This window comes from Dendrobates tinctorius, unplaced genomic scaffold (genome assembly GCF_039654945.1).
Source record: "Dendrobates tinctorius isolate UK_male_01 unplaced genomic scaffold, ASM3965494v1 ptg000028l, whole genome shotgun sequence".
NCBI lineage: Eukaryota > Metazoa > Chordata > Amphibia > Anura > Dendrobatidae > Dendrobates > Dendrobates tinctorius.
This window is the reverse complement of record NW_027361696.1, coordinates 60,045,978-60,063,109: the sequence shown is the minus strand read 5'-3', so window position 1 is coordinate 60,063,109 and position 17,132 is coordinate 60,045,978. Positions and strand designations below refer to the sequence as shown.

At 44.5% G+C, this 17,132-nt stretch overlaps 1 long non-coding RNA gene across 1 annotated transcript in view; it reads right to left on the bottom strand.

Moving 5' to 3' along the window:
• The window catches only part of LOC141084934 (uncharacterized), a 167,356-nt gene extending 151,034 nt beyond the window's left edge, over window positions 1-16,322 (bottom strand). Inside the window, exon 1 of the long non-coding RNA XR_012231172.1 lies at window positions 16,034-16,322. This is a non-coding gene — a long non-coding RNA (uncharacterized lncRNA). The remainder of the gene's footprint in view (window positions 1-16,033) is intronic.
• Between the last annotated feature and the right edge of the window lie 810 nt (window positions 16,323-17,132).

Genomic DNA, 17,132 nt, shown 5'->3' with positions numbered 1-17,132 from the left:
ACTTATAAATTTACTAGTTTCGTTCTTTTTGCTCTATGATTAAACCGACAAGTACTCCGCGCAAACTCTCGCTACCTTGGGTTGGTCCCTGACCCGATATAAGCTTTGGTATCAAATGATGGACTGGTGGCAGCGTAGCGTCCTGGTGTTCTTGGGTACCCTAGTAGTGACGGATTGGAGGTTTATGTGTGCATTCTCTGCCTGGGACTGGTGATACACATACTGCCTTTACTGCAATGCCCAATAACAAGTACGTGACTAGGCAGCCTTTCGGGCGACTACTTATCCTAGGTGCAGTTCCCTGACTGACCTGAGGGTAAGGGGGGCGTCAGAGAGCTGCAAGTTCCAAACTGGAACTGAGGCAAAGAGTTGGGTTTTCCTGACAGTTCACATTTAAAGAAATCAGGACCTCACACCACAGAAGTGGCATCAATTTCATCACAGTAGAAATAGTATAATAGGGACCGATAGTTGTTTCACTACATCCAATCCAGCAGATGGACACCCAACCAGGAGTGTTAACATTTCAAAAAAGTATTGTCAGACACCACCAAAGTGACATCAATTTCACCACAGTAGAAAAAGTATAATAGAGACCAACAGGTCTTCCACTGAACCCAATAAAGCAGATGGCTACCCATCAAGGAGTGTTCACATTTAAAGAAATGAGGGTTTTACACCACAGACGTGGCATCAATTTCACCACAGTAGATAGTATGATAGGGACTGACAGTTGTTCCACTGCACCCAATCCAGCAGATGGACACCCAACCAGGAGTGTTCACATTTTAAAAAATGAGGGCCTGACACCACCTAAGTGGAATAACTGTCACGAGAATAGAAATAGTATAATTGGGACCAACAAATCTTCCACTACAGCTAAGCCAGCAGATGTAGACCAACCATAACTGTTCACATTACAACAAATTTGTGTTGACATCGGCAGCAGCAGCCACAGAAGTGACTCTAAAGATATCACAGAGTGCAGTTACGTGACATTAATGCATCACACTAAAAAACGCAACATCACCTAGTCTGTACTGTCTGCGATTGGGGTGCAAAAGTCATTGGAGATCCATGACTTGTTCATCTTAATGAAAGTTAGGCGGTCTACCCTTTCAGGGGACAGCCGGATGCGCTTATCCATCAGGACACCACCAGCAGTGCTGAAGATATGTTCTGAGAGAACGCCAGCACAATAAAACTTCCAAGGCATGTGAGGCGCGCTCAGTTCACTCATCCGTTTTGGAAGACCAAAATGTGAAAAGGTCCAAACCCTCCCTGATGGTATTGATATTTAGTTCTAGATACTCTTGCACCATACTCTTGCACCACTATTCATTCACCACCCGTAAGACTTGGACTCTGTTGTGCTGGTGCACGAGTTGGTCTAAAACAAGTGTCAAAGAACTCACAGAAATTGCTTCTTCCACCAATGCTGCTGCTGCTAATGTTTTGACGTTGATTAATTTACAGGCTGGAGGTTGGAAGTCTACAGCTGTGATGCGAACTGTGTGCTTCACTGCTGTATTCAGGAAAAGCACTCTTAAAGTTGTATAAAGCGTGTTTCGATACTCCAGCATTCACGTGTCCCTTTCTAGGGCGGGAATCATCTGGCAAAATTTGGTTTTATAACGTGGATCTAATAAAGTGGCAACCCAGTAGTCAGCATTATTCCTAATCATAACTATATGGGAATCATTTTGCAGCAAGAAGGCACTCATATGTCGGGCTCTACCATGAGGTCCAAGGCCATGCTGTGTTGGTGGCTGAGTAACAACGAGGTTTGTTTTCTCCATCCCCTACCGATAACCACAAACAGAGAGGGGAGGATTATCCTCTTCATAAGACAGTTGCTCACCCATCACCTCTTCCTCCTCCATTTGTTCCTCGGATTTTGCACATTCGATAACAGTTTGTCTGTTATCACCAGCCACCCTTGATCGCAGTAATCCACCCTCCCTTGGGACTCGCCTGAATGACGACAGTCTTGAACATAGAGACAATGTTATCCCTTCAGCAGCCTCCTTTGCTTTCTCCTCTTGTTCTGAGACCACCATCTCCTCCCGCAGGCTATTCAAAGTCTGCTCTAGCATATAGATGACCAGAATAGTGATGCTGATGATGGCGTCGTCAGCGCTAACCATCTTAGCAGCCATTTCAAAGCTATGCAGAAGGGTGCAGAGGTCCTTAATTTGTGCCCACTGATATGCGTCACCTCCTTACTACGTTGGTCCAGGCTAACCGACATGACATACTGCGTCAGTGCTCGCTGCTGCTGCTACAATCACTGCAATATGTGCAGAATGGAATTCCGCCATGTCGGCACATCGCATATCAACTTGTTAACTGGCATGGACAAAGACCTCTGTATCGATTCATGTCGATAAGAAGAGGGGTGCAAACGGCGGAAATGAGCACACAGCTTACATGCTTTCTGGAGCAGCTCACCCAGGCAAAGATAGTGGCTGAGAAAATGCTGTCCCACCAGGTTGAGGATGTGAGCCATGCAAGGCATGTGTGTGAGCTTGCCTCGCTGTAGGGCCGCCACCAGGTTCGCACCGTTATTGGACACGGCCTTCCCAGGATGCAGGTTCAGCAGACACAGCCATTGATCAAATTCATCCTGGAGAACGGTCCACAACTCTTCAGCTGTATGACCGCGATCTCCAAGGCATATCAATTTTAAGACTGCCTGATTGCAGTGAGCCCTGGCTGTGCAGTATGGAGGTGGTGGGGATTCGCTATGCATTGTTGGAATGCGTGTCTCATGAAGGCAGAGGTTGAGGGCACAAGTGGAGGCCCTAGAGGAGATAGAGGAGGCAGAAGCAGTGGAGGAAGTGTTAAATATAGAGGTTTGTCCTGCAAGCCTTGGGGATTCCAAGACTTGTCAGAACAGCCATGAGAGTCACCCAGTGCCCAGTCAGCAAGATGTAACACCCTTGGCCATGCTCATTCGTCCAAGTGTCTGTGGTTAAATGCACCCTGGCAGACAGAGATTTTGTCAAGGAACGGGTGATGTTGTCTGCGACATACTGGTGTAGCACAGGCACAGCTTTCTTAGAAAAGTAATGGCAACTAGGTAATTGGTACTGGGGAGACTGCAGCGGCCATCAGCTTTTGGAAACCGTCTGTATCCACCAGCCGGAAAGGCAGCATTTCCTTGGCCAACAAATTGGAGATTGTTGAGTTCGACCTCTTAGCTTTGTCATGCATAGGAGGAAACAATCTTTTATGTGACCACAACTGCGGAACCGTGGGCTGGCTGCAGTGCTGTGAGAGGGCGGAGTACGTTGAACTGGACAAACTGCTGGACTGTGAGAGAGGTGCCGGCTGACATGTTACTATGGATTGAGTAACTTATGTCATCATTCTCTGAGATCGGTCAAAAACAGCAGGTATGTCCGCTTCTGTTACAGCTGAAGGTGGCCGCTCAGTCAGCGTGACTCGAGTAGGTAAATAACTCAAGGTTCTGCGGTCAAAGACCTGTGTCTCAACAGTTGGCACAGTAACCGAGAAGGTTGTTGAGGTCCACTGGTCTGCATTTTTGTGCAGTGGGATTCCCACAGTAAAGCATGTTGATTGCGCATGTGAAACTTCATACATGTAGTAGTCAAATTATTGCAGTTTTTACCTCGACTCAGTTTTTTCTTGCAAAGTTGGCAGATTACGTGAGTTGACTCATCCTTTGCAGTGTCAAAAAAGGCCCAGGCAAGGCAACCCTTGTCACCCCTGCGAGCTGCAGACCCACTGATGCTGCTGGTCGGAGGCAAAGTTGTGGCTGAGGATGCAATGCTTGTCGTGGCTGCATCACTACATGTCTGCGATGGATGGCGCAACGTAACCTCCTCAGATGACCTACTCAGCTGTGTGCCTCTTTGTTGATCTAACACCTTATCATCACCCTATGCATTATCACATTCCTCGCGATTGGAGCCACCCTTTTTCTCTTCTTGCCCTGATGGCACTGTACAGTCTGCGTGATCCTCAGATATCTGAGTCTCATCAAGATCACCTCCCAGGGGTTAACATCTTATGACAAGGGTCAGGATGCTGTTCGGACCGTACTTCTTCCTGCCCCAGATTCAAGCTAAAAAAATTTTTGACATCGCTGCAGATTTCCGCCCCTTGACTCTGCGAAGCTTTTGAGTGGCAAAATAGAAGTGGAACCAGCTCACTCACAGGGCTTATTTAAAAATTAGAAAAATTTTTATTGGATGATCCTTAAAAAATTCAAAATAACAAAGCAGACATCTCAGATAGCACAGCAATGACAGGTGGTGATGTGTAATAAGACCATACGCGTTTCGAGCAACACGACTCTTGAACACTGGTTAGGAGCTTTTGAGTATACTTCTGATGAAACATGGCATAGAATGTGTGAACAGCTCTTCAGAGTCACCCATTTGTGGTTCCATACAGTTAGTTGAATGGGTGAAAAGTTGGGATGCGGGGGGAAGCAAGGGGAATTTTGGTGCCACATCTGTGGATTGTACTGGGTGTGATGTTGAGGTGGAGGAAGAGGAGGAGAGGCCACTTGAAGCTGCACTTGCCATTCACTCGAGTACATGCTCTTTCTGGGCATCATCAATGAGGCATACCACTGTACGTCTGCTAAAGAAAGGTAGTGGAGTAGCCTGTCCAGTAACATAAGTTGTCAGTCGTCTTTGCATAGGACGTGATGTTGCTTCACTAGTGCCTTCACAAACATTACCACCTACCCCACATACACCTTGAACATCAAGCCTAATTCCCCTTCCACCACGGACTCGCTTTTTCCCAGCCATGTTGCTCAGAAAGTGTAGTGGGAGCAGAGTATTAGCAACAAAAAATTAGATTTTAAACTCTGCACCACCTCTGCAAACAGCTGAATTTCAGCGACATTAAAATCAAAGTTGAAATATGGCAAGCTGTATCATTTTAGTCACAGAAAAATAAATTTTTTGAGTGTGGAGGCCTGTATGACAAAGAAGTTATGCTACAAACAATTTTAAAGTCAGGTCCCTTACTGTATGATGTTAATAACAGAAGAATTTTTTTGTGGCCTATGGATCAGGCCTCTATAACACACTAGATGCTGCAAACTATTTTTAAAGTCAGGTCCCCTACTGTATGACGATAACAGTCAAAATTGATTGTGGCCTATGGATCAGGCCTCTATAACACACTGCATGCTACAAACTATTTTTAAAGTTAGGTTCCTTACTGTATGATGTTAATAACAGAAGAATTTTTTGTGGCCTCTGGATCAGGCCTCTACAGCTTAATTTCAATCCAAACAAATGACAAATTGTGATACGGCAGATTGTCTAACTTTTTGCAACTGAAAAATTATAATTTTTTTAATGTGCCTTACTTAGGACTGCAGACAGGTTCATGTCACCGCCACAAAATGACTACGTGGGATACAGCAGGCTGTATCACATTTAGCAACAGAAAAAATTATAACAATTTTTTAATGTGCCTTAGGTCTGCAGACAATTTTATATCACCACAGCACTAAATGACATGTTGCGATGCAGCAGGCTGTTCATTATTTTTTCACTAGCTACATGTGAATTAGAATGCTATACTCGTGCATGGATCACAATAGAAGCAGTGCACATGTGCCCTGCTGGCTTTCTTTGTGGACTTCAGTATGGCCAAAAAAAAAGTGCTAGAAGGTAAATTTAACAGCCACACTGGACACTAGCTATCTACAGTATCTTACTGATATAAAACCACCTAGCTATCTAGCTAGAATGTGGATACGGCAGGCTTTTTCACATTTAGCAAGTGAAAAGATATTAATTAGAATGCTATACTCGTGCATGGAGCACAATAGAAGCAGTGCACAACACGTGCCCTGCTGGCTTTGTCTATGGACGTCAGTAATGGCCCCCCAAAAAACATTCTGGAAGGTAAATTTTACAGCCACACTGGACACTATCTAGCTACACTATCTGACTGATATACAACCGCCTAACTAACTAGCTAAAATCTTACTGTTAACAGTGGCAGCGCCAGGAGCAGTCTCTTTGAGTTCATACAGTATCAAAATGGCGCTAAAACAAGATGTCCATTATTTATATGGAGAGGGACATGTGATTTCATCAGCCAATGACACAAGCTATTGTGTCAGGACCTAGTGGGTGTTTCCTGCGCCCTGATTGGCTAGCCGCAATGTGCACACATATGCGCCTCTGTGTTCTGAAAACCCCCTCCCCTCATCAAACACGTGCCAAACGCTCATGATACACCACCATTATCTTTGCTAAAGTGCTGAAAATATTTTTGTGGCAACGTAAATATTTTCTTGCACTTTTACCGAATGTTGCCTATTTTTACCAATTTTATAAAATTTTGCTCGGGTTTCCGATCACAAATCCGAAAGTGCCATATTTATGCCGAATTTAAGTTTGGCCATCATTTTCTGAACAAATTCGCTTATCACTAGTTATAAGGCAGGGAAGGTGGATCACATGAGCAGGAGCGAGACAGGAGACGCCATCTTGAAAAAGGGGTTATAAAGCACAAAAGATGAAACAGTAATCCAGATGTCATGGTCACGCGTGTCTGAACGCAGCGAGTACCGCAAGGCGAACCCATATGACACACGTGACCCTGGATACACCGCCTACAGTGGGGCGAATTTAAATAATAAACACGTGCAGCTGGATACACCGCCTCCAACTGGCGAATTTAGACATCACACGTATATACAAGTCTGGAAACCCCGCCTCCAGTTAGGTGAATTTAAACAATAAGGGAAACCTGGGAAACATTAACAATGGTGGGCCCTGCAATAGGGAATAGGGAAGTGGAGACCTCCTGAGCTCCCCTGAGCCAGTGTCCCTGCACTCCTAACGTTCCCTATGCCGGGTCCGCACCGGGCGCGCAACAGGAACCTAAAAACCCTAGCTCGCCCTGACCTAAACCCTCACTAGGGAATTGGTCGGTGCGAAACTAATCCCACCACTGCACTAAAACACACATGAGGAAAGATGACAAAACAGGGGAAACACCACTTAGCTTTGCTCTGTTGCGTACGCTCCTAGCAACAGAGCCCACCACCTGTGTGCATCTTCTCCTCCACCCGGATCCATCACCATAACTGGATCCTTCACCATAGTGCAGCTTTGGAGCAGAGTCCACCACCAGTTGCAGCTGTCCAGTAACAGAGTCCCAATGATGAGTTCAGCTTCTGCCCAAAAAGTCAAGCATGCTTGAGTCCAGCTCTCAGCAACCAGGTCCAGCATGGTGAGTGCAACTCTCACCATCGTCGCCACTCCACCAAGCCATGCAAACACCTCCTGCCGACACCATAAACTGTGACTCCACCACCAGCCCTTGTTGCAGACCACCTAGCTGCCACTCGTCCCCTCTGGCTGGGCTGCGCAGGACTCGAGTTCAGCTCCTTCATCACCCAGGCTTACTTGTGCAAGACTAAGGCCAGGGTCACACTAACCAACGCAAAATACGGTCAGTATTTTACATGCTTAATACGGATCAATGGCCCCTAAACAGTGCTCCGTATGTCATCCGTAATCAAGGTGTGGTCGCGTATTTTGCGCATGTAAGCATCCGTATGTAATCCGTATGGCATCCGTATGGCGAGATTTTCTCGTCACCTTTCAAAATGGACATATAATGGAGCCCTATGACAGGTTTTATAACACAAACCAAAGAATAGATATATACTCATAGAATGCATATATATATATATATATATATATATATATTCTATGTGTATATATCTATTCTTTCGTTTCTTTATTAAAACTGTCAGTGTGAGTTTACTGTATACTGCTGCGATTGGCACGGAGCCTAGAATACGGATGATAAATATACGCCTGGTGCGAGGGACCCCATAGAGAATCATTGGTCCGTGTCTAATGTGTACTTTTAGCGCCTCTCACTCGGCCGTATTCCTCGCCAGTGTGACCCCGGCCTAACACACAATATCACCAACAGTCATTGAACCCACCTGGCTCCCTTTTATAGAGCCTAACACCTGATTTGTAATTGCGTGCACATTAACCCTAAAACTAAGGTGCGATACCACTCACCACCACCGGGACAACTTAGAATGAACGACACCACGTGTAATAATGCTAATGGCCACCGGGGGCAATCAACCACACTTTGGCACCTAGCCAAAGGAAAAAAAGTTCACTTATCCATTTAAACTGTCAGATCCACACTGGATCATGACACCAGAGTCCTGACATCTATGAATAGAAAACCTTGTGTGAAAAGAAATATCCTCTAGGGGAAATCTTGAAGAGATGAGTGGCTCTTGAAGAAGTTTGGGAAAAATAGGGTGGGGGGAATGTATGTTTAAAATGTCTTATGATATGAGCAGGTGGGACTGAGGTTTCTACTGGAGAACCTCCAAAGGAATTTGAAAGCGATGAACGAATAAATTCAGTGGCTACATCAGCATTCCATGGCCATTCTTTCCTGCCGAATCCCCAAAATAATTCGCAGATTTATTATTATTAAGGGTCTGATAAAATGTAATGTTTCTGAAATATCTTTAAAAAAACAAGCCCTCACATTGCCATTTTCACAGAAAAATAAAAAAGTTACGGCTCTGGGAAGAAGGGGAGCAAAAAACGAAAAAGCAAAAAACAAAAATACCTCTGGTCGTTAAGTGGTTAAAGAAGCCCTCCCATCAATGTTTTTTATCCTCTTAACCTCTTAACGACCAGGGGTATTTTTGGTTTTGCATTTTCATTTTTTCCTCCCTTCTTCCCAGAGCCATAACTTTTTTATTTTTCCATCAATATGGCCATGTGAGGGCTTGTTTTTTGCGGGATGAGCTGTACTTTTGAACAACACCATTGGTTTTACCATGTCGCATACTAAAAAATGGGAAAAAAAGTCTAAGTGCAGTGAAATTGTAAAAAAAAAGTATAATCCCACACTTGTTTTTTGCAAGTTTCATTAAATTCTAAAAGTGACCTGTAATTATGATTCTCCAGGTCATTAGGCGTTCATAGACACCAAACATGTCTAGGTTCTTTTTTATCTAAGTGGTGAAAAAAAAATTCCAAAGTTTGTTAAAAAAAATAAAAATTTGCGCCATATTCTGAGACCCGTAGCGTCTCCATTTTTTGGATCTCGGGTTCAGTGAGGTCTTATTTATTGCGCACAGAGCTGACGTTTTTAATGATACCACTTTTGTGCAGATACGTTCTTTTGATCGCCCTTTATTGCATTTTAATGCAATGTCACAGCGACCAAAAAAACGTAATTCTGGCATTTTTATTTTTTTTCTTGCTACGCCATTTAGTGATAGGGTTAATCCTTTTTTTTGATAGATCAGGTGATTCTGATCAATGCGATTTTTTATCGCATTGCATTCGTCCGATTTAATCGCCAGTGTGACCCCGGCCTTAGGCATTAAAAGGTATCAACCACTGAGGACTCTCAATTTTGAATATTTTTCTATCTACTGGCTAACACGGTACAAAGATATACATCTTTCTTGTATCATTATGTGGTAATAATTCTAGAATGTTTTAACATATCCAAGTGATTTTAATATTGTTTTTTTTGCACAGGACATTATATTTTATGACAAAGGTAAATTTAGGTCAATAGTTTTATATGTAAACACAAAACATATCAAAAATGTGTAAAAAATGTCTAAAATAAGCAGATTGTCCAATATGTGGCAGGTCATTGCACGGGCTGATGCCTTTCGATCCAGGGAAAAACGGACAAGGGGATCCCCAAATACAGTGAGTCTAGAGAAGGAGGATGCTGCGGTACCGCCAAAGGTGCTATTACCCCGTAATGTACTGGAGGGCGTGGCAAGTAGTGCAGTGAAAGAGGAAGATACATGTGATGTGCAACCTGTGATTAATGCTGTGAAATACTTGGATGTGCTGAGAAATCAAAACAGTAAGGCTATGTGCACACGTTCGTAAATGCTGCGGAAATGTCAACAGTATTTCCGCAACTCCCACCGCGGGTAAAATGCATGCTAAACACAAGCGTATTTAGCTTGCAGAATGCTTGCGCTTTCCAAGCGATTTCAAGCATTGCTTGGAAAAGTGATTGACAGGTTGGTCACACTTGTCAAGCATAGTGCTTGACAAGTGTGACCAACTTTTTACTATTGATGCTGCCTATGCAGCGGTAAAATCCGCAGCATTAGCACAGCAATGCGGAATCCCATAGGATTGCATGGGATGCGTTTTCATAGCGTTTTCGCAGCAATTCAGCAGCTGGAAAATGCTAAAAAAATGCAACGTGTGCACATAGCCTTAAGATGTTCAGTTTCAAGTGGAAATGGACTGTGTCTCAATTCTTGTGAAATCGTCTGCAGACAGCCTTCAGTGGCGCAGAAGAGAACCTGACGATGCCAGACCAGAAGACACAGGTATGCTAAGTGACACTATGTTTATGTGAGGGGAGGCCAGGGTGTGCTGGAGCAGAAGTCATCAGCCATGACTACAACCCTGGCCCACCCTTAAAATTGCATGCAAATCTGCATGCTATAGAAGCGCTCAGCCTACACAAAATGAGTGTCCCATAGTGGGACAGAGAGTAAAAGTAAGAAGAAAGAATTATTTTTTTAAAATAATTGTAAAAATATTAAAAATCATAATAAAAAATAAATAATTATTCTATCATTAATACAATATTTGAATAAAAAACCTAAATAATAAAAGTACACATATTTAGTATTGCCGCGTCCGTAACGACCCGACCTATAAAACTGTCCCACTAGTTAACCCCCATTAGTGAACACCAATGAAAAAAAAAAAGACAAATAAAACAATGCTTTATAATCTATAACATGCGATTAAAAAGACGGATATAAATAAACGTGGTACCGCTGAAAACATCATCTTGTCCCATAAAAAAAAGCTGCCATATAGCTCCATCACTGGAAAAATAAAAAAGTTACAGCTATCAGAATAAAGCGATGCAAAAATAATTATTTTTTCTATAAAATAGTTTTTATTGTATAAAAGCGTCAAACCATAAAAAAAGGTATCGCTGTCATCGTACTGACCCAAATGATAAAACTGCAATTTTACCACACGTAAAATGGTATAATCACGCCCCCCCCCCCCCCCCCAAGAAATTAATGAATTGCTGGCTTTTGCTCATTCTGCCTCCCAAAAATCAGAATAGAAAGCGATCAAAAAATGTCATGTGCCCCAAAATGGTACGAATAAAAACGGCAACTCATCCCAGAAAAAACAAGACCTCAAATGACTCTGTGGGCCAAAATGTGGAAAAATTATACCTCTCAAAATGTGGTTATGCAAAAACTATTTTTTGCAATAAAAAGCATCTTTTAGTGTGTGACAGCTGCCAAACATAAAAACCCGCTATAAATAGTAAATCAAACCCCCCTTTATCACCCCCTTAGTTAGAGAAAAATAATAAAATAAAAAAAGTGTTTATTTCAATTTTCCCATTAGAGTTAGGGCTAAAGTTAGGGTTAGGGTTGGGGCTAAAGTTAGTGCTGGGTTGGGGCTAAAGTTAGGGTTAGGGTTGAGATTAGGGTTAGGGTTATTGTGTTAGGGTTAGGTTTGTGGCTAGGGTTATGGTTCTGCTGATGACCTGAGGTTAGCATCCTCAATAATCAGAACCTCCCACTCCCGTCTCCAAGACTTTACACGTGCTGCGCCAATTCTTTGCAATGCACTTCCCAGGTCAATACGATTAGTCCCCAATCCCCACAAGTTTAAGCATGCCCTGAAAATGCATTTATTCAGACTGGCCTACCGCCTCAGCACATTAACCTAATCTATCCCTGGGTGGCACAGTAAAAGTTTTACCATAACCAGGTTCCTCGCATCATGTTCCCGGATGCTTTATGCATCCATTAGCCCTCTGTGTCTGTACTGTTACACACTTAGCATTATGGCTGGTCCATACAATCAGGGCAATTTTTACCACCCACCTTTCGTGTCTCCCCTTTTTCCTCATAGATTGTAAGCTTGCGAGCAGGGCCCTCATTCCTCTTGGTATTTGTTATAATCTAAGTGATTATTGTTATGCTGTAATGTCTATTGTCTGTACAAATCCCCTCTGAAATGTAAAGTGCTGCGGAATTTGTTGGCGCTATAGAAATAAAATTTATTATTAAATGTATTATTATTATGGTTAGGGTTTGGATTAGGGTTGGTGTTAGAATTGGGGGGGTTTCCACTGTTTAGGCACATCAGAGGCTCTCCAAATGCGGCATGCGTCTGATCTCAATTCCAGCCAATTCTGCGTTGAAAAAGTCAAACGGTGCTCCTTTCCATCTGAGCTCTGCCATGCACCCAAACAGTGGTTTACCCCCACTCAGGACATATTGCACAACAACTTTTGGGTCCAATTTCTCCTGTTACCCTTGAGAAAATAAAAAATTGGGGGCGAAAAGATCATTTTTGTGAAAAAAAATAAGATTTTTTATTTTTACGGCTCTACATTATAAATTTCTGTGAAGCACTTGAGGGTTCAAAATGCTCACCACACATCTAGATAAGTTCCTTAGGGGGTCTACTTTCATAAATGGTGTCACTTGTGGGGGGTTTCCACTGTTTAGGCACATCAGGGGCTTTTCAAACGCGACATGGTGATCACAATTCCAGCCAATTTTGTATTGAAAAGTCAAACAGCGCTCCTTCCCTTCTGAGCTATGCCATGCGCCCAAACAGTGGTTTACCTGCATATATGGGGTATCAGCGTACTCAGTACAAATTGTACAACAAGTTTTGGGGTACAATTTCTTCTTTTATCCTTGGTAAAATAAAACAAATTGGGTCTGAAGTAAATTTTTAGTGAAAAAAAGTTAAATGTTCATTTTTTTCAAAACATTCCAAAAATTCCTGTGAAGCACCTGAAGAGTTAATAAACTTCTTGAATGTGGTTTTGAGCACCTAGAGGAGTGCAGTTTTTAGAATGGTGTAACTTTTGGGTATTTTCTATCATATAGACCTCTCAAAGTGACTTCAAATGTGATGTGGTCCCTAACAAAAAATGGTGTAAAAATGAGAAATTGCTGGTCAACTTTTAACCCTTATAACTTCCTAATAAAAAAAAATTTTGGTTCCAAAATTGTGCTGATGTAAAGTAGACATGTGGGAAATGTTATTTATTAGCTATATTGTGTGACATATTTCTCTGTTTTAAGGGCATGAAAATTCAAATTTGGAAAATTGCAAAATTTTCAACATTTTTTGGCAAATTTCATTTTTTTTTCACAAATAAACACAAGTTATATCAAAGAAATTTTACCAATATCATGAAGTACAATATGTCACGAGAAAAAAATATCAGAATCACTGGGATCCATGGAAGCGTTCCAGAGTTATTACCTCATAAAGGGACAGTGGTCAGAATTGTAAAAATTGTCCTGGTTATTAACATGCAAACCACCTTGTGGGTAAAGGGGTTAAATGATTAAGTATATTTAATAAAGGTTACCCTTAATAATAAATCCGGGTTCATCATGCATGATGAATCATTTTATTTTTTATTGCTTTGGACAGGCAAATGCTGTGGCACTTTATTCCCCACCCCTGGAGTTTTTAAAAAGCGCTGTAAAGTTGTATGCACACAACGTTTTTTAGATGCCAGCGCAGCTGCTCGGTTTTTCCAGCTGAGGCTTCTTCAGAAAAACGCTGCTGATCGTTTCCCTAAAGCGACTTTTACACCAGCTTTGCCACAGTTCTTGCTTCATTCCCAGCATCTTTTATCCTATACTCTCGAGTATAGATATCAAGCAGCTTCCAAGCAGAAGCTGCCTGAAAAATGAGCATGTCACTTCTTTTACCCAAACCCTGAAGCGGTTAAAATAAGTGATATAACACAGAATGTGTGCACAGCAATGTCGTTTTGATATGGCTGTGCATTATTTTTCTATTACAGGGCACTTTTTCTGCCCGGAATTCATCTGAAAAAAACGTTGTATGCAGATAACTTAAGTAAAAAAAAGTCTAAAAAAAAATTTCTCGTGTGAGCAGCAAATTGAATTTCGCATAGAAAAGAATTGGAAGGGTTTTCCAAGAGTTTTTGAAGCAATTTTTGATTTTGGACAGAAAAACTCTGAAAAATAAAAAATAAATGTGAACATAGCCTTAACGTTCTGAAAACAGTCCCAAAAAAAAGTTGCGGCACGGAATGAGCAGATCATTTTCATACCGTGCCACACAAGAGGTTGGTACACAAAATGAGAATGCTGGGTCTGGGGGAAAATGTGTGTAAATGGGTAAGTAACTGGCTTAGTGATAGAAAGCAGAGGGTGGTTATAAATGGTAAATTCTCTAACTGGGTCGCTGTTAGGGGTGGATTAAGGGTAGCCAGGGCCCGGGGCAGTTCAGACTCTGTGGGCCCCCCTCGTCACGTGACGGGGGTCACGAATCGTAGAGCCACACTCTACATAGAGAATAATGGGGCCTCCAGCACCGACCTCCACCCGCAGAGCCACACTCTACATAGAGAATAATGGGGCCTCCAGCACCGACCTCCACCCGCAGAGCCGCACTCCACATAGAGAATAATGGAGCCTCCAGCACCGACCTCCACCTGCAGAGCCCCACTCCACATAGAGAATAATGGAGCCTCCAGCACCGACCTCCACCTGCAGAGCCCCACTCCACATAGAGAATAATGGGGCCTCCAGCACCGACCTCCACCCGCAGAGCCGCACTCCACATAGAGAATAATGGAGCCTCTAGCACCGACCTCCTCCTGCAGAGCCGCACTCCACATAGAGAATAATGGAGCCTCCAGCACCGACCTCCACCCGCAGAGCCCCACTCCACATAGAGAATAATGGAGCCTCCAGCACCGACCTCCACCCGCAGGGCCGCACTCCACAAAGAGAATAATGGGGCCTCCAGCACCGACCTCCACCCGCAGAGCCGCACTCCACACAGAAAATAATGGAGCCTCCAGCACCGACCTCCACCCGCAGAGCCCCACTCCACATAGAGAATAATGGAGCCTCCAGCACCGACCTCCACCCGCAGAGCCGCACTCCACATAGAGAATAATGGAGACTCCAGCACTGACCTCCACCCGCAGAGCCGCACTCCACATAGAGAATAATGGGGCCTCCAGCACTGACCTCCACCCGCACTCCACATAGAGAATAATGGAGCCTCCGGCACTGACCTCCACCCGCAGAGCCGCACTCCACATAGAGAATAATGGAGCCTCCAGCACCGACCTCCACCCGCAGAGCCCCACTCCACATAGAGAATAATGGAGCCTCCAGCACCGACCTCCACCCGCAGAGCCGCACTCCACATAGAGAATAATGGAGCCTCCAGCACTGACCTCCACCCGCAGAGCCACACTCCACATAGAGAATAATGGGGCCTCCAGCACTGACCTCCACCCGCAGAGCCGCACTCCACATAGAGAATAATGGAGCCTCCAGCACCGACCTCCACCCGCAGAGCCCCACTCCACATAGAGAATAATGGAGCCTCCAGCACCTACCTCCACCCGCAGAGCCGCACTCCACATAGAGAATAATGGAGCCTCCAGCACTGACCTCCACCCGCAGAGCCGCACTCCACATAGAGAATAATGGGGCCTCCAGCACTGACCTCCACCCGCACTCCACATAGAGAATAATGGAGCCTCCGGCACCGACCTCCACCCGCAGAGCCGCACTCCACATAGAGAATAATGGAGCCTCCGGCACCGACCTCCACCCGCAGAGCCGCACTCCACATAGAGAATAATGGAGCCTCCAGCACCGACCTCCACCCGCAGAGCCGCACTCCACATAGAGAATAATGGAGCCTCCGGCACTGACCTCCACCCGCAGAGTCGCACTCCACATAGAGAATAATGGGGCCTCCAGCACTGACCTCCACCCGCAGAGCCGCACTCCACATAGAGAATAATGGGGCCTCCAGCACTGACCTCCACCCGCACTCCACATAGAGAATAATGGAGCCTCCGGCACTGACCTCCACCCGCAGAGCCGCACTCCACATAGAGAATAATGGAGCCTCCAGCACCGACCTCCACCCGCAGAGCCGCACTCCACATAGAGAATAATGGAGCCTCCAGCACCTACCTCCACCCGCAGAGCCGCACTCCACATACATGGCTGCTCTCAGTGCTCTGTGCTGTGCGCACAGGACCTGTGATGAGGTCACAGGAGGGGAGGAGACAGGGGTCACATGATCGGGGGCCCTGACACCTTACCTCCTGTGATCTCATCACAAGCCTTTGCACGCTACCAGCAGCACCAGCGTTCAGGCTACTTGTAGATGCTGCTGGTAGCAGAGCACATAATGCCGCCCCCACGGTCACTCACTTTTAGGTGGGGAGAAGATGGAGTGCCATTGCAGCAGCCAGCAGGAATGTGGTGGGGGCCCCCGGGGCTGAAGCCCCGCCTGCCCTGCCTATAATCCGGCCCTGCGCGGTGGCGGATTATAATGGGGCAATTTACTGGCCTGGGCTGTGGGCCCCTTAACCCCACTGGGCCCGGGGCAACTGCCCAAATTGACCTCATTATAATCCGCCACTGGTCGCTGTGACCAGTGGGGTACCGCAGGGGTCGGTGTTGGGACCTATTCTCTTCAACATATTTATTAACGATCTGGTAGAAGGTTTGCACAGTAAAATATCGATATTTGCAGATGATACAAAACTATGTAAAGCAGTCAATACAAGAGAAGATAGGATTCTGCTACAGATGGATCTGGAGAAGTTGGGAACTTGGGCCGAAAGGTGGCAGATGCAGTTTAACAATGATAAATGTAAGGTTATACACATGGGAAAAAGGAATCAATATCACCATTACACACTGAACGATAAACCACTGGGTAAATCTGAGATGGAGAAGAACTTGGGGATCCTAGCGAATGATAAACTTACCTGGAGCAGCCAGTGCCAGGCAGCGGCTGCCAAGGCAAACAGGATCATGGGGTGCATTAAAAGAGGTCTGGATACACATGATGAGAGCATTATACTGCCTCTGTACAAATCTCTGGTTAGACCACACATGGAGTACTGTGTACAGTTTTGGGCACCGGTGCTCAGGAAGGATATAATGGAACTAGAGCGGGTACAAAGGAGGGCAACAAAATTAATAAAGGGGATGGGGGAACTACAATACCCAGAGAGATTAGAAAAATTAGGATTATTTAGTCTAGAAAAAAGACGACTGA